We start from the raw sequence: 25,429 nt of genomic DNA, 5'->3' as shown, positions 1-25,429 counted from the left end.
TGAGTAGTTAGGAAAATGGCCACGTGATTCTTGCGCGCCATCTGTCACGAAAATTAGTCACGCTCCCGTCAACCTCAAGACCAACTGATTACAACACCCACGTGACCAGTGAAAACATCAATCAGGCCTGTCTTCTTATTTATGTTAAATTTACCTTCTTTTTTCCCCTTACTTACAACTTTCTTTACCTACAAGGGCCTATTAGTTACTCCAGAATAGCTTTTTGGACTCCTAAAAGTGACATAAGACAGATTAAGGAATGAAAATTCGACGGCGTTGACGAAAGTGCGCGCAGATCTGAAAAAGATCTTGACCAGTGGTAGGATTTTTAGCCTGTCCCAGGCGTTCGGATAGTAGAGCGCGGGAAAAAAATTCACGAAGAAACAAAAACGAGGGCAGACTAGAGGGGAAAAGGGAGAAGTTCTCTCGCTCTCACCCCCCCCTGTCCCCCCCCCCGTTTTCCTGGGGTACAATTTAATTCGCTCCCCACTGACCGCCGCGCTCTACTATCTGATGAAAGCCTGGAACAGGCTACAAGATTTTCGAAACGAGGCTTGGCGGTAAAATTTGCTAGTTTGACGTAAACATGCATAATTTAGAAACGAGAAGGAAGCTGGGTCGAGTTAACTTTAGCAAAGACTTCTGGGACTGTTACCGGAGTGGCCAATTGCTACGATCCCAGAAGTGTTAGGGAAAGTAAACTCGGCTTTGTTTCCTTACTTTTAGCCAGTTCCAGACTTTCAAAACGCTTTTCCTTCTCGTTTATAAAGAGGCGAATTCTGTGTACTACTCCTACCTCCCCGCCTCTCAACTAAAAAGGCTTTTTTCTCCATTTATGCCATCAGAACACTATAGCTTAGGTTTGTTCTCATTGCAGAAGTCCTTACAGATGAACTCGAATTTGTCGGTTGGGCCTGGGTATGAAATGGCCAAAAGGAATCTGGACATGATGGACTCGCAGGTGCAAGAAGTTCAGGAGTTTTACGACAACTGGACGAAGCGACTCGACGATATCACAGCTAAACATGAAGAGGAACAAAGACTACACTAAAAAAGAAAAACTAGAAACTTTACATTATGACTGGATGTATTGCTGGTATTGTGTACGTACTCCGTGAGTCACACTATATTCCATATGCACTGTAAGTAATACCAAAAACAAGGAAGCGGGAAAATTTCCTTTGCTGGCTGATTCAAGAATAAATTGTCGCATAAGAGTCGGAAGGAAGTCCCTGTTCGTACGTTCATCGGTCGTTGACGATAATGGCAGATTATGGGTGGAAGTGATCATTGTTACTTTTTTGGATGCAGTAGCGACTGTAGATGTGACAGGTACAGAACACAGGTCACAGGTCACAAGTGCAGGACGCTGCTTTATTGATTAATAACGGAGGTAGGCAGTTTTCCCCTAAGCTAAAACTCTATTTCAGGTTGTGATTAGGGTTAGGAGACACTTTAAGCGTTGTTTATTTACCGCAGCATGGTGACCTGTACTCGAACCTGCACTTGTGACCTGTGATCTGTGTTTTGTAACTGCCGCTGTAGATGTCCCCACAGCAAGCAACAATGACGTTAAAACTTCAAACTCGAACCGTGCATTTTTCACGACCATTAAATCATTGTTTTGTTTTAGAGGATAAACAAACTCGACCGCTTTTATTCGTGTTGGCAAATGTTTTCTTTTATTTACCCCCTGAAATACTACGTGACATTGCTGTTATCTCATCAATCCTAAAGGGCGTGCAAACATGAAGGGTATGGTGATGAAATTGTGAATAAGGTCTGTTTCTGTGAAATAAAACCACTTCTAGCTAACCGCCTTTAGCAAACCACCTCTAATCGCTATGGTAGTTAGAAAAATGAATTAGTGTGCCTGTTTTCAGTTTGACGTTTCTATCACCTACTGGTATTTTTTATTACTTCAGTCTGTAAATACACATCTTATATTGCTCATTAATTAAATGAAAGTGCTTTCTAATATTTGCCTGTTTTATGAGAAAATACGACTATAGTCAACAGAACGTTTCTTAGTCTACATCCTCTCTAGATCTAGTAGTCTTACTTCCTTGTATTGCCGCTCAGCTTCCGGTGCCAAGCCACAGTAATAGGGACGTTAAGATCCGACGACCGCGACGGCAACGAGAACGTCAAAAAGCAATAGGTTTAATAACCAAAACGACAATTTTGCAAGTGCATCACGCTTTTTTGTACAATTCTTTGCCGTCGCTGCACGACGACGACGTAAAAATGTCTAATTTTGGTCATGTAGCAGCTGCTTAAAAGAGAAGTCACCAATGGTGCCTAATCCTGACACCAGACAATACTGAAACAATTTAAAGAATGACATGTCATTGTTTTCTGCGATCAATCAGGAGAGACCTTACGAGCAGCTCCAACACAATTGCTAATTTCACTTTTTACATAGGAAGTACACAAGCGACGCTGGATGAAATTTCTTTCTCTTCGATATGGTTCGTAGGAATTCCACTTTAGGAGGGTTCACCTGCATTTGACAAAGTTAGTGACTTGGAGTAATCGCGATGAAGGTGAAAGAACGCGAATATTTTCAACGACGTTTTCGCCGCCGTCGCCGTCCTCGGATCTTAAGGTCGCTTATGGCGGAGAGAAGGGAAAAACCCTTCAATATTTTTCAGAAAGTAGAGATTAGGAAAACCAGATGCGAATACATACGAGAGAAGAGCACGTTCTGGAAACTGCGCATTTTTTTACATCTTCTCCACCACGAAACTCTCCTAAATCAAGTTGTCAAACCTTTAGGGATGAAAGTCATCATATTTCCCTAAATTTTTATTCCAAAATCCTGCCCCTGTGTCCTTAATACCAATCTAAATAACAATCGCACTCCGGTGATTACCATAATCGGAGTCCCATTCACAGTCCTCACCTTCGGAGTCTTTAGGAAGTTTAAGTAGCGACGTTTTTGAGCGCCGCACGTCAACCGGAAGTGAGCTTTTTTCTCCTTTAATATGCCTTGGCACTACTAAATTGTATTGCTAAGTGTCCTTACTCGTAAAGAGACAATTTGTCCCAAAGTTTGTTCAAAATCACGGCTCAAGAGTGCAAAAAGTTCACTTCCGGTTGACGTGCGTCGTTCAAAAACGTCGCTGCTTAAGGTTCTCCTGAAAATAATGACAGAAAATGGAATTTATTCACCTCCCATGAAGGTAATTTCCAACACAATTTTGTTTGTTTATTCTTTGCGCGGCGTCCTAATCAAAATTGCGCGCGGGTATCACACGCGATTGCGCAATTATCTCGATGGAACCAATCCCATAAATGGAAAAATCAGAAGGTATCCAGTTGCGTTCTCCTACCCCGATTACAGCAAACGTATCAGAAATTGGCACACATAGACAAACCCACAGCCTGGCCAGTACCTAACGCATGCGCACAGCCATATCGCCCAAGTGTTGGTAGTCTGCAAAGACTGCTGTCTTAGCCATTTCACAGACCCTCTATTTTCTCCTCAAAGTCCGTCGAGCGCGCGTGATAAAAACAAAAACCGCGGGGGATTTACTGACCGCCAAAGCAAGGGGGTAGGGGTGGGGGAGAAAAAAATACACGCGCGCTCGCTGATGTTTTCGAAAAGAACGAAAAATAAAAAATAAAAAAAATAACAACGTCTGCGTACAGGCTACCGCTGTCTCGATCAAGGGGCGACCTTATTAGGGCTCATCAGCATGGTATAGCCGTCTGACCTATGAACCGCGGACTCTAGCTCCTGGAATCGGGTTGATACTGTAGTTTCAATTCAATGTTAATAAGAGATAACCTGCCTATTTTACTTAAAGGCTCGCAATTGCAAGGGTAGTGATTACTTTCACATTTAAGATCGTGCTTCGATTCCTGGGCATGCGCGAACCATATTTTGCGCTCACATAAGCTCATTCAGCGCTCACATTCCTCATGTGCTGGTTTCATTACACAGTTGAAATACTCGTCACATTTACTATTTATCTCACTCATAAATCGTGAGCAAATGAACAAAAAAGAAACATGAATCTTTATTTCCTGACACCATTGAACGCGTTTTACGAGTAGTCGAGAAACGCGAAACGAGTATTGCGAAAGCTCGCGCGCGAGCCTCACGCGCCAATTGAGAGACTGGGTTCCACAAGAATCCAATATGGCGACGGATTGTTGACCGCACAGAACGTGTGTAGTAAATTGGATCTAAAGTAACATAATCAGACTTCTGGAACTCGGATTTGAGCTTCAGCAGTTCTTTTACTTACTCGTCAACACTTGGCTTTATAGCAGAAGTCGTGAAAAATCTGACACGGATCTTGTGAGGTATGTTTAATTAGCTTAACTTATAAAGCTTAAATTCAAGGCTCATGACCAAGTAACATATTGATAATTAAAGGATTAAACTTATGGTTTAAATCATCAAGTAAAACCAGGAGATCTGGTACAAACTGAAGTGAAACCTGAAATCTGGCAGGTACAGAACACAGGTCACAAGTCACAAGTGCAGGTCATTGCTCTGTTGATAAATAACCGAGATAAACAGTGTCCCCTTGAGCTAAAACTCTATTTTGGGTTTTGATTCCTTGTGGGAAGAGTTAATAATGTTGTCGAACTTTGTATCAGTTGTGGAATGTGTGTGGATCGCACAGTGAGGAAGAAACACAAGTTGACCTTGGTAGGTAGTTGCAGTGACATCATTGATTGTGATGTTGAGTTTAGTTGCATTAAGGTTTCCAAGCAACATAACTTCCACTGGGTGCAGTGAAAGGCTGATATGTTTTTTTCCTCTGTGAAGAAATGGTTAAAATGTTAACTGTTGGTGAATCGTGACCAATTCTCCTCATGCAAATGCAGGGAACTGCAACTCTACAACTAGACACTGATTGGCTGCGAGACACTGGTTGGCTGTTGGCCATAATATATTCTTCAAAATGTGATAAAATGAGTTAAAGTAGGGCTTTTACCATCAAAACCCTTCTTAGTTTCTTTGAATATATCTTTGAATCCTTGATAATTACTTCTCCACCAGCTTCAGACAGCATGTACTGACAGAATTTCATGGGCAAATGCTTTAAATATAATAATTTGCCCTGCCTAATTAATATTAATTTGGTGACTTGGAACAGGAGTCTAGGAGATGACTTTATGTTTAGGTGGTCTCTGTTCAACTCTTGGCCAAGGCATTTTTTCCTTTTTTCCATTTTGTTTTTGTTTTTAACCACATTTTTTTACCTGTTAGCTTGTTTCCCCTTATATTTCATACTGCTGCTCCTCTACGGCTTCATGAGGTAATGCAATAAATATATTTCTAGTTAGGGCTAGGAGACACTTTAAGTGTTGTTTATTTACCGTAGCATGTTGACCTGTACTCAAACCTGCACTTGTGACCTGTGATCTGCGTTTTGTACCTGCCACTTAAAATTAGCAGACACCCTCTACACATCTGTTGTCATTAGCTTACCAGAACTGTCCCTAGATTTAATACAGGTTTGTTTTGGAGAAAATATGGGAAGAAATGCCTAAAAAAATGTTAGCCATTCATTTCCTTATGGATACTTATAAGATACCAGTAGGTTTCACTGTACATGCACATACATCGATCACATGGGTATTTTGCAGAACATGAAGGGACACTTAATGCCAGATAACTCTGACGTTTAGTGATTAGGGCTGGGAAACTGAGTGAATCAGGTTCCATTGAAGGTCCTTATATACTGGACAAACTAACCTGGTACTTGAGTCACTACATTATCTTACTTTTTGGGCAAGCTGATATTGCCTCGGAGGCGGGAGAGGTACTGAACAAACTTTTATACAGGGGGAGCTCTGTCCCATAGTCCAATCCCTTACCCTTTTATATACCATTTTGGACAGAAAAGGTACCGCTGTCTTCCCTTTCACATACCTAGTTTAGAACACTACATCCCTTAATAAATGCACTGTCGCGTTCCCAGTGTCGTAGACACGTGGCGTTAGGCACTGGAGATCGCCAGGTTAACCACAGTGAGGCACTAGGTGGTTAGCAAGATTCAATGGCGTTATTAAAATCAGTCTAGACTGACTATTTACAGCACTTGAGGTGAAAACTAGAAAGAAACATGTGATTTTTACGTCAAAAGAAACAAAAACTATGATTATGCTCCGTGTACGACAAAAGAAGGAAAAACAAACTACAAAATTTAAATTTAATTTTAATTTCTACAGTTGTAATAACTCTGAAAGTTCTCTGATAGTTCCTTACTGTGTGATAGACTCCTTACAACTGAGTAAACGTGCTTTAGGAAAAGACTAATCTAATGCATGCCTTCTGACGTAAAGGAAATAAAACTGAATAAAGCTTTGTATGCCTAGCCAAAAAACGGATATGCAGTAATCATCTCATGAAATACCTAAAACAATGCTACAATTAAAAACAGTCCTTGAGTGTAACTAATTATTATAAATGTCATTGTCCATGGATAACGTAACATGTATCATCTGTAAAATGTGAATAAATTACTAAACCAGAAGTTTCCTTGTCTTTTTCACTGCCAGGGGTGTCTACAAGTTCTAACCTTTAAAAAGTTGCAACATGCTAACTCAATTTTTGTCAATGTGTTTTTCTCTAAGTGATGGACTGCACTGTGTCACATATTTTGGAATCTTGATAAAGAGGAATAGCATGGCAACCTGCAGGACAATGTAATACACTCAGAAAATGAGATCAGCAAGAAAAGGCAGCTCTGAGGACAAGGTAAACAACTCTTCTATTTTTTTTACAGTAATATGTGTGACATACCATATTTACTTGATTGAATGAATTTCGTGCAAAAATCATGAGCCATATTTTGCGAGTATTTAATTTTGCAATTTTTGGGGCAAGGTAGAATTGGAGTATTTTAGATTTTGCGATTTGTCTATTCTTAATATGTAAAGGTAACTTTGACCTCACAACAGTAACGACAGAATTAATATTTTTATCATAAACAACAGCAAACAAAGACAATTTTTGTTATATTTTATGGATATGTATATATATGGTATTGAATTTCTCAATTCTAATCTTTGCGAGTATTAGATTTTGGGAATATGGAATTTCATGATTTTTACAAATCGCAAAAATCGCAAAATTTAATAGTTTTGCAAAATCAGGTAATAAATACAACCCTCAAATAAACATCTAACCCAATCAGCTGCAAATGTTGCTATCAACCAAAAGGACAATAAACACTTAATGACTTGTGAGAGAATCAGTTGATATTCTTTCCTGAGAATCTCACGCCTCGTAAACATTGAGATTTTCAAAACAAAATTAACGATTTCCCGAGGGACCAGTCTTGAAGTGAGTTGTTATATAGCCTATGAAGAAAAACTTTTTAGTCTACAAATTTATGAAAATACATCTTGCTAGCGGTTATCATTCACAGGTAACCGTGCGCCGTTACCCTCTGATGTCATAGATTTTGCAATGTTGCCTTCTCAGAGATTTTGGTGGGAAACAGTTTCATTGTTAGATTTCATGTGACCTCGAAGTACCCAATAAGAGCATCTGCTGTTGGGAAAAAATTTCCAACTATAGAACAACAGTTATTGTAACCATAACAGTGCTTCCCATTTACTCCAGATAAGATTTTACCTCTTAAAATTTTCTCTTGATGATTTATAACAATAATGTACATAATAATTTGTATTTGTATTTTTTTAAATTTACAATCAAGCAAGGTCAAACGTAGCCCCCAAGATTCCATTAATGAATTCATTATTCGAAAGTTGAATCCGTTGTAAGCTGTAGATGTCAGATTCAGCTCTGAAATTTCTACAAGCTCAGTTTTCTTGAATTCGATATAATTGTCTGCAAAACAATTTTATCCATTCAAAAATTTTTCAACCTGACTGAATACAAAGAGATTATTGAAAAAAAAATTCACTGCCCATTATGCATGCAGGAATACAGATTTGAATTTGATACTGATTTTGGTTTCCTTTTTTTAAATAATCTTTCATTAAAGAAATCTTTGGGGGTATATGCTTGACCTGGCTTGACTGTAAAAAAAAAATCAAGTCAATGAAACAGTCAGTTATTCATTCATTCCATTAAACAAAGAGTGATTCTATCAAATGAGAAAATAACTGAATGTTTGAAGTAATCAGTATGTTAGTCAGTCTTGGCTAAAGGTAGTCAATCAAACAGTCATACAGTCAGTCAGTCAGTTAATCATTCAATCATTCAATCATTCAGTCAATTAAAGGAGGGCTCATAATGTTATTTATCTAAAAGTGAAGTTGTTCAACTGAAAACAAATCTCGAGTTACATTTAACAAACAATTGAAACTTCACAACAAAGTGACAAAACAAAATAATAGACTTACAGATTATTGTCACCTGAGGTGAAAAAGGTTAATAAACAGCATAACAGTGACACAAGCAATTCTTGCTTTCACAGACAACTCTCAATCCTTTTACAGTTTGATTGCATGGCTTAACATATCTCACAGTTCCAACAGCCATGATACTCAGATGACACAATTTTTTAAGCCTACATCCCAGCTTCTAAATGAGAAGTGTTTACTCAAAGGATTAAAACAGTAGAAAGAACATCATCAAACATTATATCAAGGCCTATTGTAAAGAGAGAGAGATTTCAAGTTTTTGACCAAAATGATGGGTTAACCTGTTTTAGAAAAATGCAAATTGTTCGATTACTTTTAAATAACATTTTCATAGTGTAGAAAGCATTGTTTTCTATCTAGAACATCATCAAACATTATATGAGGGGGAGGAAACTTATTTTCGTGAAGCTGTGATCTACAATTTTTGGTGTCCGTGAATAGTGAATAGTACTGAAAAACTGTTCTGTGAATAGCGATTGAAGTGTCCTCTGTGAACGTGAACTGCCAAAAACCTCTATACTGTAGTCATACATTGAAGATAAATTGAAGAAATTAAATCATTAATTTGGCCAAATGATCTTAACTAGCATCTGGCGGCTTGATTTAACTTCACTTTTGAGGCTTTTGATGTAACTTCACTCTTCAGTGGACTCAGACCCACCTACAGCTGGCTACACTAGGGAATTTATAGCCATGCAGAGATCGCGCAAACACATGACGGAGATCAAATTCACTATTTGTTTTGTGACTCCTGAAATGCAAAATTGTTGTTTGTAAACTCATGATAAGACCCCTGCTTGTCCCCTCCTCTTATATCTACAGTGTAGGCCTATTTTGACCAAAATAGTGTTTTTTATTAACGCCTTTAAATTTACATTTTTATAGTCTGTAGAGCCTTGTTTTATAGCTAGAAGATCATTAATCATCATATCTAGACCTCAATTTTAAAGAAAAACAAACTTGGCAGAAATTTCAAAGCTTTGACGAAAATGATGGGTTAAGCCCTTCGGAAAAATGTAAATTGTTTGATTAGTTTAATAATAATTAAAATAATAATAATTAAAAATTTATAACGCGCCTTTTCCATGCAAATATGATCAAAAGCACGTGACAACTCGTAAATGTTAAAGGAAAATAAAAACTAAAATGAGCAAAATAATTAAGGCTAAGAATAAACAACGCTAAAAATTAAATAAAGATAAAAAAAAACACTAAATATATTACATAGTAGGTAAAAAAAATTACATATCAAAAGCTAGTCTAAAAAGATGCGTTTTTAGTAAAGATTTAAAACGTTCAAAATTGTCCTCAAGACGGATGTGAAGGGGCAGATTGTTCCATAAATTAGGGGCAGCAGATGGAAAAGCACGATCCCCTAAAGTCTTTTTCAGTTTTAAACTAGGATACTTTAAGATAAGACCGCTAGCTGAACGGAGATTATAGCGCGGCTGTTCTTTGATAGCAATCAAATCGATCAAGTAACTAGGTGCATGACCGTAGATAGCTTTAAAAGTAAAAATAAGTATTTTAAAATCAATACAAAATTTGACAGGAAGCCAATGTAACGCACATAGTACTAGTGTTATGTGACTGTAGCGAGGGACATTAGATATAAGTCGAGCAGCTGCATTCTGCAAGCGTTGCAGTTTAAGTAGATGAGCAGAGGGTAAACCAAATAGAAGGCTGTTGCAGTAATCTATACGACCAATGATAAAAGCATGGACCAAAGTTCGTGCAGACTCCTGGGACAGATATTTTCGGATACGCCGAATATTGTGTAAATGGAAAAAACCCAGATTGACAAGTTTTTTGGATCTGTTCCTGGAGATTCAAGTTAGAATTGAACCATGTCCCTAAATTTCTTGCCACAGTGACAGGAACAACGTCAATGCTTCCTACAGTAAGGCAATCAATATTTACTTTGGAAAGTTGTTGTTTTGTACCAATCAACATGAACTCAGTTTTGTCATCATTAAGTTTGAGCTTATCCGTAAGCATCCACGTACGAATGTCCGATATACAGCGTTCCATGGCAATGACCGCATCAGTCTGATTAGTAGCCGTGTCAGGACTAAATGACAGGTAAAGCTGAGTGTCATCAGCATAGGCATGTGCTTCAGGTAGATGGCATTTGATGACTTCAAACAGTTTGCTGGAATAAATGGTAAACAACAATGGCCCCAGACACGATCCTTGTGGAACGCCATAAGGAATGTTAAAACTGTCAGATGTAAAGCCATTTAGCGAGACTCGTTGCGACCTGTAAACCAGTTAAGGGCGGTGCCATTTATGCCAATACTTGACTTAAGACGAGCAAGCAGGATATTGTGGTCAACAGTGTCAAACGCTGCGCTTAAATCTAGGAGAACTAGAAGAGTTACATGCTTGCAATTCATATTCATGAGATGTCATTTTTTTAAAATGACATTTTTAGTTGAGCTTGCTTTAGCATAGTGACACTCTAAAATGCAGGTGTTTCCATTTTTTTTTCTTTGTTGGTGGGCACCAATTAGGGACTTGTCAGAAATTAGCAAGGGGGGAGGGGGGTGGAAACAGAGGGAGGGTCACAACTTTTTGAGACTCAGAAAAGTGAGGGGTCCTGAAAAATGGGCTGTTAAAAGGAGGAGGGACATGCAAATATATGCCGGTGATCATGTAGAGGCTCACCCACAGAAAAAAAAGGAAGTTCTGTATTTGGTAAAAAAACTTGGGAGAAATAGGAGAGTCGAGTGATCAGCTGTCAGAATTAGAGTCGGACTCTTAATGCTGTCATCTAAAATGTACGTATATAGCATGAATGAATGAATGAATGAATGAATGATTTATTTAATGTTGAAGACGTGGGAAGTGTTTGCACAATCTTCCGAGCCAGAGGCTCATGTTAAAAATGCTCGACAAACTAAAAAATACAAAACAAGATAAAATGTGAATTATGCATATAAAATATATTGAAAAACCTAAGAACATCATAATTTTGGGAAAAGTTTTTAAGAAACTATTTTCAGGAAAGAAAAAACCTAAAGAAAAACTAAGAACATGCATTAAAAATAGTTTAAAATGGACTAATCATTAAAAACTGATTAAAATATTAAAAAATATAATTAGATATGATTATATATATATACAAAAATCCCAAGAGTATGTAAAAATGTAAAAATAGATAAAGTTATATACAGTTCATACACTTGCGCCCTGTGAAATAGCATTACAAAGAACAGATTAGAAATATATTTTGAGTTTTCATAATACTGATGCACCCAAGTGTATTGCAAGAACTAGATTTTATCATTTACACAAGAGGGGGAGGGTCATGGTATTTTAGGCCAAGCTCAAGGGGAGGGTTAGCAAATTTCACTCCCATTGCAGGGATGGGTCACGGCATTTCCGAACCCAAATTTAAAATTCCCACCCCCCTCCCCCGCTGCTAATTTCTGACAAGTCCCTTAGGAGGCCATGCTCCCAGGAGTTTCCAGCGGAGACCGTGGAAACTGGGATGAGAATCATGATGGCTTTCATTGTATGCAAATGAGTCTTGTGATGAGCATGCAGCTTATTTTTGGTGATGACTGAAATGATGCATTTGAGTGGATCACGTTTTTTGCTGTTTGGCAATGATGTAATTTTCCCCTATTCGAGGCCCTTGATTTTCGTGTAATTATACACTCCTATTAAAAAGTAAATACCTCGATGAGGAAATATTATAGCAGGGAAATCCAGGGAAATCCTGTGGTGTATTGAGGCATTACCTTTCTCAGAATATTGTCACAATTACTGGAACTCTACAGTTAAATAGATTCACTATTAATAGATACATTGAGATGTGACATCGCGTTGTCATTTGTAAATACTTGAGATACGGTATCAATGATTTAACCTTCGACTACTACTGGAAGCAACTTCAACTACCTGTCTGACGTTACGTATGTGTCATGGATGTGTTTATATGGGTAGCTGTGTACTACTACTACTAATAATAATGAGTCTTTATTTCATCAAATGATAAAACTACATATATCTTATGTTACAATAATACGGAAGATAAAAAAGTATGATAAAAATATCTACATATACATATACATTAAAAAAAGTGTGTCATTACAATAAATGGAGCTTAAAAATCAACCTATTTACAAAGGTGTTCATAAAACGCTCTGTATTGATTTTCGGGCATGCATAGCCTTTTTTCCTAAGATTATGTACATAAGTCTTCTGGATAGGAATGATATCTTTCAGTGGGTGGCAATCCGTTGATATTAATTTCTTTAAAATGTTTCGGTCTTGTTTATTTAAAAGGTTCTTGATAAAAACTGGAAATGAAATAAAACGGCGTTTATGGCATTGGTCTAAAAAATTTTGTATAACCATAAGATCGGACTCTGATGCCCCATAGACTGAAAGCGCATAGCTAAAATTCGGTAAAACAATAGATATAAAAAGGTGATCTATCTCTGCCCGAGAGTAGTGTTCCTTTCTTAGTGTTTGTAGGACGTGTAAACACTTGTTTGCTTTGACAAGCTTGGTTCCTCTGTCACTCTGTAGAGTTACTCCTAGTAGAACGAAGCTATTACATTGAGGAATATTGTTAATTGGAGAGTAGAGTACATTGTGATTTTTTTTTCTACCAACCAGCTCTTTACATTTACAAGGGTTGCAGACTATTTTATTGTCTTTACACCAGGTTAAGAACTGTTCTACTAAGCCGGCAGACGGGTCGCGATTCCTAGTGATAGGTGAAACTATAGTAAAATCATCTGCATATTTAAGAAGAACAGGGCAACCATTAAAGAAAATCTCCAAGTCATTCAAAAATATAATAAAAAGATATGGTCCGCCTACACTACCTTGTGTGGTTCCTCTATTGACAGATTTCCAATGTCCTAAAAAATTATAGCAAACAACATTTTGTTAGGGGTAGCTGTTTCAGTTTGGCAGACAAAATAGTGTGGTTTACAAAATCGAAGGCCTTACTGAAGTCCATAGTAAAAATTCGCACTCCGCTACAGTCACTACTGTCTAAATACTTGTATGTCTGGTGCTGGATAGCGAGCAAAGCATTTGTGCAATTACTTGCAATTACCCGTACTTAACTATCACGCACTCTACTTGCAGCACTTCATGTCGATCCGTGTCCATAGAATAGAGATCCCATATCAAGCTTTTCCGGAATGGAACCTGAAAGCGTTGATTACTTTAGAACAAGTGAATACTTCAGTGGTCGAAAAAAAGAATGATCTTAATGAGCAAAACTCTTGAGGTTTACTGGAAGACCAGGATCGGGGATCGGGGATTGGGGATCAGGTAAAAAAACTTGATATACAATAAATTTTAAATAAATCGTGGATCATGGTGATGTCATTGTGGGCCACAGACTGTAGATAAATTTCACAGGACATAACCCTGTTTGCTGTACTGAGTACTAAATTTAAGTAAACTACTCCAAGTCTGACTGAGTCAGTGAACGTCTTGACAAGAAAGTCAAATTTTCCTGGAAAATGAAATGCTTTATCCTAGTGATATTGTGATAATGCATGCTGTGTACAGCTCTAAAAATTGTACTCTGAGATCACATAAAATCAATTGTATGGAGATATCAAAAACGGATACTAAGCCGCTATGGAAGATGTTATTACTTTCATGCAATTTTGATATCTTATAAAACACACAACAAATTCAACTGGAATAGGCACAAACTGAATTAACTATCTGTCATAATAAGGTTCTGCTAAACTTACACATTTTTCCTATACTGAACAAAAACTGTACTGAGCCTTATCGTGGTCTGTTACATAGAAGCTATATATACATTTATACTGATAAAAATCGTCTTTCACTTTTCTGAGTGTAAAATAATCTCTGAAAGAGTTCTCCTCACTGGAGCAATATCAATATGTAAAAGGTTTTCAAAGGTTTCACACCGGTGTGCAACTAAGATGTGTGGCTTGTCTCTCCTTGCAATTTTTACGTTTTGAGTATTTACATTATGAAATATAACACTTGTTTTGTATTCCAAATGAAAAAGTAGTATAACAGCACCAGCGCCTTTGACAACAAAACTTATCTCCAAGCCCCATGGGCTCAATGCTACTAAGAGTGTTCTTGTTATAGTACAGAAAGCATTGTTTTCTATTTAGAACATCATCAAACATTATATCTAGGTCAGTTTTGAAGAAAAGCAAACTGGTAAGAACTTTCAAAATTTTGACTAAAATCATGGGTTAACCCCTATGGAAAAAATGCAATTTCTTTGGACTATGGTATAATGTAATTTTTATAATCTAGAAAGCCTGTTTTCAATCTACAACATCATCAAACAGCATAATAAATTATCCTCTAGGTTCATTTTAAAGAAAAACGAAATAATTCAAAAGAAATTTCAAATTTTTGACCAAAATAATGGGTTAACCCCTTTGGAAAAATGCAAATATTTTGACCATAAATTATGTTAAAATGACATTAAATGCCTACAGTGTATTCTTAAACTATAAGCACATGACATGTGAAGTTCATTTTCAAGAAGGAGATTATGAATTAAACCTGGAGTGTTTATTCGCGATATAACAGCTACGGTTTCATGACAGTATTATAAAGAGTTAGTTACACCTATTGTACGCATGTTTCGGAAATATTTTTGAGATATCATCGTTATGAAAAAAACAAGAAACGACCGAAACAAGCGAAACCCCCGAAACGATTTCGCTTGATTTGCTCTTCGTTTTGGTTTTGGTCGTTTTGGTGCTTTCGCTCGTTTCGTTCCGATGGTTTCGTTTTGTTGTTTCGGGTTTTAGCTGAGGGCAAACGAGAAGCGAACAAATGAATAAAGTTCATCAGATACGGCTTTTCGGACGGTATTCCGGTTACATTTGACCAAGAGACGTCAAGTTATTATGCTCCATGTTTACTATCCGTTTAGCGTTCTAAGTAACTGTTTTTCCTGGAACGATCTTGCCGACTCATCCGTTTTCAAACGTTTCCAGCTGTCCGTTTGTGGACTTAGGTCAACCGTTTAACGGTTTAAGCTATCCGTTTTTGGAGTTTGGTCAACCGTTTAACGTTTCGAGCTAACCGTTTATATTTTTGGTCAACCGTTTAACGCTTCAAGCTATCCGTTTTTGGACTTCGGGCAACCGTTTAAATTTTTTGCTATCCGTTTAAAGAGTTATGGAAACCGTTTAAACACTTGAGTTAACCGTTTACTATCCGTTTAGAACCGTTTTTCTTGACCGTTTAACGGAAAAGCGTTAGTGTCCGTTTTCCCAAAGAGGGTCACATGTTTTGATTCAGAACAGTGACTATTGTCCTTGAGAGATTTCTACAGACTCCATTAAAACTATCTTGTGTACAACAAGGTTTCCTTCTTCACTGTAAGACTTTTCCTCATGATGTGAGACCATGATGACGGCCTGCATAAATCTTGGCAGTCAGACCAAGAGGCCAAGATGATCTAGGGCATCTTTCATCTAAAACTAGGATTATGTCGCCAACAAGGAAACTCCTCGAAGGATTCAGTCGCTTCTGTCTGATAGCCTGTAGTTGTGGCAGGTACTTGCAAGTCCACTGACGCCAGATTACTGCCGAGAGATATCAAACCTTTCACCACCTCTTATAGTAGTACATGTCCTCTTTGTGGAAATGAACCAGGGATTAAAGTCATGGTTCTGACCGAAGAGTAAATGATTTGGTATAAGTGCTCTGCAATCACTAGGGTCATTTAAAGATTTTCTTATCAGCCTACTTTTCACAATCAGTTCAACTTCACACATAAGTGTTGATAATCTCTAGCTCATCATCCAACTCTTGTAAGGCTCTGGAATGATGAAAATTGTAATGTTTTTTTTATTCAGTGGGCAAGGTTATAGAATTCTGAGGACACATTTTAGTGCTTCCCTTCAAAGCAGAATATTGGAAGAGCAAAGGATACTGAGAAAAGTGAAAGGGTGCCATCCCCTCTCTTCTCTCTCTGCACCCAATCATCCCCTGCATGCTTTCTTTTCACCTCTTCCCAGCCTTTTACCTTCAGTCACATTGATAGAAATGTTTGGTAGCCCCCAAAAAACATGTCAGGAAAAAATCATGATCCCCCTCCCCATGATAAAAAAGTAGCCATAGCACCACGTTTACATAAATTTTGAGCTCCCCTTAAATGAAACAGACCATAAACTATTTAAAATAAACAGTTAGCCAGTCAATAATCAATCACAAACTGAGTCAGTCTATCAGTCCACCTTTCAACCATTCAAACAGTGAGCTAGTCAGTTAATCAGTCATTCAGTAATTCATCAGTCTATCAATTATTCAAACAGTTTGCTTGTCAGTTAAACAATTAATCAATCAATCAATCAGTTATTTAGTCAGCCATTCAGTCAGTCAATTAGCCAGTCTATAACTGCAGAAAATTTTCGAACCCAATGCAAAGATAGTTTTAACCAAGATATTTCAATGTTATCCTAATGTCTTGTCTCATAGTCAAAGTCAGTTATTGGTTGCATGAGGATTGTAAATCATGTGACCATTTTAATGTACTGTACATTGGCACTAGGTCCAGGCCTCTATCATTGCTAAGTGTTGGGCTAAATTCTTTGAAGGATAGTCTCTAACGAAGTCCAACTCTTAGCAGGAATCCAGGAGGCCTGGACCTATCAACTCTATTAAGATTGTCTTGAATTCATAAAAATGGTTTGTTTGTCATTATGTTGATAGAAAAAAGAAAAATCTTATTGGGATCCACGTTCAACACATTTGTTTAAGCAATTCACAAAACTACAGTTTCATCCTATGACCTCAGTTGTTTTCCACACAATATTTGATAGGAACTGTTTGTTTGTCACAAAGAAACAAATAAAATGTTCAACCTGTATTTAATAGCCATAGTTGTTTTTAGCAACATATTATACTTTAGAGACTGAGTGTAAAATCTTCTGGGTTAATATCAACATACAGTACATGTAGTGGAGTGTAAGACCTTGTAAGTTTGTGCCTTTTATAACCCGAATGAAGGAAACGCCATACATTCTCTATCCCTAGTGATATGTGTTCTCCTACCTGGGGAACACATACGTTAGTCCCTAGTGATATGTGTCCTCTGCCTAAGAAACACATATCCTTAGTGATATATGCTCCCCTACCTAGGAAACACATATCCCTAGTGATATGTGTTCCCCTACCTGGGAAACACATATCCCTAGTGATATGTGTTCCCCTACCTGGAAAACCCATATCCCTTAGTGCTATGTGTTCCCCCACCTGGAAAACACACATCCCTAGTGATATGTGTTCCCCTACCTGGAAAACTCATATCCCTAATAATATGTTTTCCCCTTCCCAGGAAACACATATCCCTAGTGCTATGTGTTCCCCATCCTGGGAAACACACATCCCTAGTAATATGTGTTCCCCTACCCAGGAAACACGTGTCCCTAGTCATATGTCATCCCGTACCTGGCAAACACATATCCCTGGTGATATTTGTTCCCCTACCTTGGAAACCCAAAACCCTAGTGCTATGTGCTCCCCTACCTGGGAAACACATATCCCTAGTGATCTCCTACCCAGGAAACTAATATCCCTTGTGATATGTGTTCCCGTACCTGGGAAACACATATCCCTAGTGATATGTGTTCCCCTACCTTGGAAACCAAAGGCCCTAGTGATATGTGCTCTCCTACCTGGGAAACACATATCCCTAGTGATATGTGTTCCCCTACCAAGGAAACACATATCCCTAGTGATATGTGTTCCCCTGCCTGGGAAACACATATCCCTAGTGATATGTGTTCCCCTACCCAGGAAACACATATCCCTTGTGATATGTGTTCCCGGACCTGGAAAACACATATCCCTAGTTATATGTGTTCCCCTACCTTGGAAACCCAAAACCCTAGTGATGTGTGTTCCCCTACCTGGGAAACACATATCCAGCTAGTGATGTGTGTTCCCCTACCTGGGAAACACATATCCCTAGTGATATGTGTTCCCCTACCCAGGAAACACATATCCCTAGCGATATGTGTTCCCCTACCTGGGATAGACATATCCCTAGTGATATGTGTTCCCCTACCTGGAAAACACATATCCCTTAGTGCTATGTGTTCCCCCACCTGGAAAACACACATCCCTAGTGATGTGTGTTCCCCTACCTGGAAACCTCATATCCCTAGTAATATGTTTTCCCCTTCCCAGGAAACACATATCCCTAGTGATATGTGTTCTCCTACCTGGAAAACACATATTCCTTAGTGCTATGTGTTCCCCCAGCTGGGAAACACACATCCCTAGTGATACGTGTTCCCCTACCTGGAAAACACATATCCCTTAGTGCTATGTGTTCCCCCACCTGGGAAACACACATCCCTAGTGATATGTGTTCCCCTACCTGGAAAACACATATCACTTAGTGCTATGTGTTCCCCATCCTGGGAAACACACATCCCTACTGATATGTGTTCCCCTACCCAGGAAACACGTGTCCCTAGTCATATGTCATCCTGTACCTGGCAAACTCATATCCCTGGTGATATTTGTTCTCCTACCTGGGAAACACATATCCAGCTAGTGATATGTGTTCCCCTACCTGGGATAGACATATCCCTAGTGATATTTGTTCCCCTACCTGGGAAACACATATCCCTAGTGATATGTGTTCCCCTACCCAGGCAACACATATCCCTCGTGATATGTGTTCCCCTACCTGGGATAGACATATCTCTGGTGATATGGGTTCCCCTACCTGGGAAACACATATCCAGCTAGTGATGTGTGTTCCCCTACCTGGGAAACATATGTCCCTAGTGATATGTGTTTTCCTATCCAGGAAACACATATCCCTAGTGATATGTGTTCCCCTACCTGGGAAACACATGTCCCTAGTGATATGTGTTTTCCTACCCAGGAAAGACATATCCCTAGTGAAATGTGTTCCCCTACCTGGGAAACACATATCTCTAGTGATATGTGTTCCCCTACCTGAGAAACACATATCTAGGTAGTGATGTGTGTTCCCCTACCTGGGAAACACATATCCCTAGTGATATGTGTTCCCCTACCCAGGAAACACATATCCCAAGTGATATGTGTTCCCCTACCTGGGATAGACATATCCCTAGTGATACGTATTCCCCTACTTGGGAAACACATATCCCTAGTGATATGTGTTCCCCTACCCAGGAAACACATATCCCTAGTGATATGTGTTCTCCTACCTTGGAAACCCAAAACCCTAGTGATATGTGTTCCCCTACCTGGGAAACACATATCCAGCTAGTGATGTGTGTTCCCCTACCTGGGAAACACATATCCCTAGTGATATGTGTTCCCCTACCCAGGCAACACATATCCCTCGTGATATGTGTTCCCCTACCTGGGAAACACATATCCAGCTAGTGATGTGTGTTCCCCTACCAGGGAAACACATATCCCTAGCGATATGTGTTTCCCTACCCAGGAAACACATATCCCTAGTGGTATGTGTTCCCCTTGGGATAGACATATCGTTGGTGATATGTGTTCCCCTACGTGGGAAACACATATCTCTAGTGATATGTGTTCCCCTTCCCAGGAATCACGTATCTGTAGTGATATGTGTTTCCGTACCTGGGAAAGACATATCCCTAGTGATATGTGTTCCCCTACCTTGGAAATCCAAAACCCTAGTGATATGTGTTCCCCTACCTGGGAAACACATATTCCCAGGGATATGTTTTCCCCTACCTGGGAAACACATATCCAGCTAGTGATGTGTGTTCCCCTACCTGGGAAACATATGTCCCTAGTGATATGTGTTCTTCTACCTGGGAAACACAAAGCCCTAGTGATATATGTTTCCCTACCCAGGAAACACGTATCTCTAGTGATATGTGTAACAGATACAGGGCTGTAAGTTTAGAAAACTTTGAGAGGTCACTCCAACAGATTGGTGGCTATACCTCATCACATAATTATCTGGATGAGACATAAACTTACCTGGATTTGACTGGAAGGACAATTCCTTTTTCCCAGTGTGTCCTTTCCCTGAGCTAACCTGAAAATTTGCTGATTGTCTTGACAATCATGGCTTAGTTTAACTTATAACCAATCTTTCGTGGGGGTAATTAATGTCTTAGACTTGTTTTTAACTAATGACAGTCTTATCGTGAAGAGTCAAGTCAACCGAGGTATTAGTGATCATGATGCTGCGTTTGTTGAGGGTGTAAATATCAAAACAACACTCAACAAACAAAAACGCAGGATGGTTGCCTTTTATAGAAAAACAGACTGGGATGCCTTAAAGAACACGTGTAGACTCTTTCATGCATTCTATTGCCTGTGATCGGTCAATAAATGATAATTTATCGTCTAGTTTTTCAAAACCAGTTTTGCATCAGTGTGCAAGACAACTGCTGTTAGCCTTTTTTTTTAATAGACAATTTTATTAAAAAACTATTAAAATCCTATTTACAATTAATTCGCTCAAAAAAAAGAAAAAACTGTTCTTTCAAAAACACTATTTACAATTTCTGTCGATTTAAGAAGCACTTAATTTAGCTTAAAAATAAGTTAATTAAAACTAAGAAAAATTTTTTCGAATTAAAAAACATTTCATTTCAATAAAAAAAAAAACTGTCAACCTCAACTGTCAACTGCTGTTTGCCTTAATCTATTCTTTAAATGCAATGAAATGTGTTAAAGTAGGGAAAGTTCTAACAGAAGTTGAAACATGTTAATTTAGTTTTTGTCAATCTGATTTTCTTTCAGTAATGGACTGCTTTGTGTCACAGTTTTTGGAATCTTGATGAATAGGAATAGCATGGTAACCTGAGAGACAATGTAATACGATCAGATAACAAGATCAGCAAGAAGAAGCAGCCCTAGGCACAAGGTAAAAAAACTCTTTAATTGTTTTTTTCTTCTACAGTAATACAGTGTATTTACCAGTATGTGTGAAATACCATATTTATTTGATTCAGGTGACACCAACTTAATTATAAGCAAATTTTAGTATTTTTCTAACTTGTTTGCGTCACGTCAACTTATTTATCAGATAATTCTTTATTTGTTATATAATGTTATTACATACTCACAAACATGTAGATTGTTATTGTTTGAATGGTTTTTAATTGACAAACTGACACTTTGATTATTTAACTGACTGTCTAACAGTTTAAATGGTTGACTGATAATCAAATTCCCTCCTCCCCGGGACGGCAAAGGTGTCAAATGTCTGGGGTATGCCGGGGGGGGGGGGGGAGGTTGAAGGATAGATTTGACTGATACAATGTAGATACATGTAGCTGAGATAAACAGTTTCCCCTTAAGCGAAAACTCTATTTCGGATTTTGATTGTTCTTTGAGAGAGTTTGTAATGTCAGTTGTGGAATGAGCGTAGAATGTGCTCAATGTCAGTTGTGGAATGTGTGTGGATTTGGATTGCTACCACCCCAAATGTTTGGTTGCTACAACTTCTTTCCCTGGGAATATACTTCAGAGACTGAGTGTGAAATCCGCTGTACGTGTAGTGGGGTGTAAGACCTTGTAAGTTTGTGCCTTTTATAACCTGAATGAAGGAGACGCCATAAGTTTACAAAACTTTGAGAGATCACTCCAACAAATTGGTGGCTATACCTCATCACATAATTTTCTGGATACCAAGAGACATAAACTTCCCTGGATTTGATTGGAAGCACAATTACCTATTTGCAATGTGTTGTTTCCCAGACCTAACCTGAAAACTGGGTGATTGTCTTGACGGTCATGGCTTAGTCTAACTTATAACCAATCTTGCATGTGTGTAATTAATGTCTTAGACTTTTTTATGACTAACAACAGTCTTATCATCAAGACTCAAGTCATCCGAGGTATTAGTGATCATGATGGTGTGTTTGTTGAGGGTATAAATATCACCGCAACAGTCAACAAACAAAAACGCAGGATGGTTGCCTTGTATGGAAAAACAGACTCAGATGCCTTAAAGAACATATGTAGACTCTGTCGTGCACTCTACTCCCTGTGATCTGTCAATAAATGATTATTTGTGGTCTAGTTAATTCCTGGCCAATAATAATAATAATAATAAACGGAATTCGATGGGGTGTGAACCTTATCTTTTGCTGCTGGTAATGCGGACAATGAATTTCATTCTTTTGCCCAAGAGATCGTTGTCGCGCTGGAGGAAGTTAAAAGGCGTTCTTCTGCAGAGACTGCTCCATGAGAAAATACAATAATATCCCCCCCCCCCTTTCTGCCAGAAATACGCAGAGAAGAAATATGTCACGTTTGCGGCGTGAAAATGCGATCTACCCGTAACCCCTTGTGAAGTTGTCATGTTTTGTCCAAAATGCGGCTTAAGAAAAGAGATTTTTTCACAAGCCCCGCTGAGAATAAGATAAAAACCCAAAAGATTATTTTTTCGCAGGAAAAAACATTTTTTACAACTTTAAGGATTTATTCTTGAGGTGATGTTGATTGAGCAGGTTGTTGTGGTTTACAACACTGTAAATAAATTTGCCGGTTCTGATCAAAAAATAGAATATACCGCCGGTAGCTTTTACATTCCAACAACATTCCGATGGCGATTTTATTTGGCAATCTTTTCTGAAACATCACAACCTGCTAAATTAAAAAATATACATATTACGTGACACATCACAAAAAATAGCAAAAAACCCTGACAAGGAGGCAGCTCTGAAGGCCATTTTCCCATTTATCCTCTGGGACAGAGGTTCCAAATGCCGTTTCACCTCTGGCAGTGAGGGTTCCCATTTAACCTCTGGGACCGAGTTATTGTTCGAGCACCTCCAGTACTTGCTGGGCCGGAGTTTGGGACCATCAGCAAGCTCGACAGTCCCCCCCGTAAGTTGTCCTACCGCACGGGTTAGTCGAGCAGGCTTCAGAGAGTTGGCCTTTCTCTCACCGCCCTATAACCCCACCGGCACATCCGCCATCGGATATATCCAACCTAACTTTGCCATAGAAAACCGACCTATATATTTAGATGGAAACCTCATTTCACGCACTTATGGTACGGTTCTTCACAGACGCATGCGTTTTTGCCCCCAAGAAATTGTTTGGACTTTTCGTTGATTCATACACAACATCCCCGTTCAGTTCAGCCATGAAAAATATGGCTGTCATTTGTAAAAGTTGTTTTTCTTCAAAATCTCGGCTAGCCCAGCGTCCCACAAAATCTTGTTACGAAAACGCACCTTAGAGAGGTGCTCAATATGTTACATGTATAAGATGAAATTTGCTATTAACTGTGCATGCCATTGGAGACTTCGTAGCATGCATTTTCGACCCTTCCACGACTTAAGAAACATCTAGGACAAACCATGAACATAAATCAAGATCAACTTCTGCACGTCAAAACTTTGATAATGAAGGAACTGGAGACTGTTAAGGTTACAAGCAAACAAACAGGTTTTTGTTCCACACAACTATGCAAACGACATTCTGGGAAATTTGAGTAGAGGTATACGCTTTGCGTGGTATACGATAAGCCTCCCCGCCGGCCCCTTACGTTTGAAAATGCTCCGCTGCCTCTTAACTGGGTCCTAAGAATCATTTGTATTCGTAAACTAAAAGAAAAAACGTAAAAAGGTCTGGAGATTCAGTCGAGAACTGCCGATTCTTTGCAGCAGGCCTCTGGTGTCATCTTCTTCAGGAGCGTTCAGTGAATGCTTTTTTGGTAATGCAATTTAATAATCAAAGATTTCTCGTTGTAGAAATTGTACCTCGTAAAATCTCGCTATCGAGAAGACCATGAAATAAATGGAGTTGTGTAAATCCGTCAAGTCAGACCAATTTGTTGTAAAGTTTAATAATTATTTTTTCTCATTTAGTTTCCCTGCTTCCTTCACATTTATAGGAAGCTTGCTTCTTCACTAGCTATTGTTCAATAGCACAAAAAGGCGAGGAAACAATCATTGGTGATTTATTTCTAGGATATATTCAGTTTTAATTATTTTTGATGAAGAGGACACGTTTTTTGTGTCTATGAAAATCGAGTCTGATTTGAGGAGCTGCAACTGCTGAAAAGAACTGAAAGAAGTTCACAGTAGCATCAATTTTAGACGCATTTTTCGTTCCCTGCGTTCTCTTTCCACCATGAGACAGAGAAAACAACAAAGTTACATATAAGTCAGAAAATAGTGAACATTGTTTAATTATACGCAAAAGAATACCGGTAAAATGTACCACAAACGTCTAGTTACACATTCTTTTATGGAGCAACCGTTTTTAAGTTCAGAAAGAGCCTTTTGTTGAAGATCTTTTCCCGGTGTTACTATTTTTTTGTCGATTCGACAGAATACCGATAAAATAAGTCAAAGTCTTTTAGTTACACATCTCTAAATGTGGCCCTTCGTTGAAGACCTTTTACCGTAGTGTTTTCGTCGTTTTTATTGTATTCCGCGGTTTGGTTATTTATGCTTTCTTCTTGCGCTTGTATATAAACATCTTTCTTCTTGACTTGATAGTAAACGGCTCTTACACATGATGTGTAACTTACGACTTATAATCGGCTTCTTGAACCGCAAGAGACCTTCCAACTGGTGATCTTTGTTCCGGGGTTTTAAATAGCTATGGAGACTTTTGTCAACCCGTGCAACAATACTGGGGCCAATTGTGTGAACAGTACTACAGGCCCGTAGCAGGGGGAGGGGCAGGGGGGCTCGAGCCCCCCCAGAAATTTTCAGACTTGAATTAAATTCTGCTACAAAAGTGGAATTTTTCTACTAAAATGGACAGCTGACAATGGAAGCTTAAGTTTCAAAGTATTGTCAATCATAGTAAGATTATGTACTGTTGTTCTTCTGTGCAATTTGGAATTGTGCAAATGAACGAAATCGTAATTTTGCTCTGCCAAAAACAACCAACAGCTTTAAAATATCTGCTTATTAAGCATCAAAATAGTCAGAAGCAAAATGGACTGAAATGCACCAATGACAATCCCTGAACTTGACTTCTTGAACTTTATTGGTTTCCTAAGAGGTCCGTCAGTGTAAAATATACTACTGTACTAGAGTAAAATTCAGGTTTTTGCGCGTTTATATTGAAAGTCTTGCAATGTCTTCGCAACAGCCGCCGAAAAAGAAATCCA

General features: G+C 38.5%; 1 protein-coding gene and 1 long non-coding RNA gene across 2 annotated transcripts in view; one reads left to right on the top strand and one right to left on the bottom strand.

Moving 5' to 3' along the window:
• The window catches only part of LOC140930305 (uncharacterized), a 280,280-nt gene that overhangs the window by 28,415 nt on the left and 226,436 nt on the right, over nucleotides 1–25,429 (bottom strand). The gene's annotated exons all lie outside the window — the stretch shown is intronic.
• LOC140930304 (uncharacterized) overlaps nucleotides 21,086–25,429 on the top strand; it is a 16,379-nt gene continuing 12,035 nt past the window's right edge. The window contains exon 1 of the long non-coding RNA XR_012164840.1: nucleotides 21,086–21,211. This is a non-coding gene — a long non-coding RNA (uncharacterized lncRNA). The remainder of the gene's footprint in view (nucleotides 21,212–25,429) is intronic.

This window comes from Porites lutea, chromosome 3, assembly GCF_958299795.1.
Source record: "Porites lutea chromosome 3, jaPorLute2.1, whole genome shotgun sequence".
NCBI classification, from domain to species: Eukaryota; Metazoa; Cnidaria; class Anthozoa; order Scleractinia; family Poritidae; genus Porites; species Porites lutea.
Note: the sequence above shows the minus strand (reverse complement) of the source record. Positions and strands in the feature narration are given on the sequence as shown.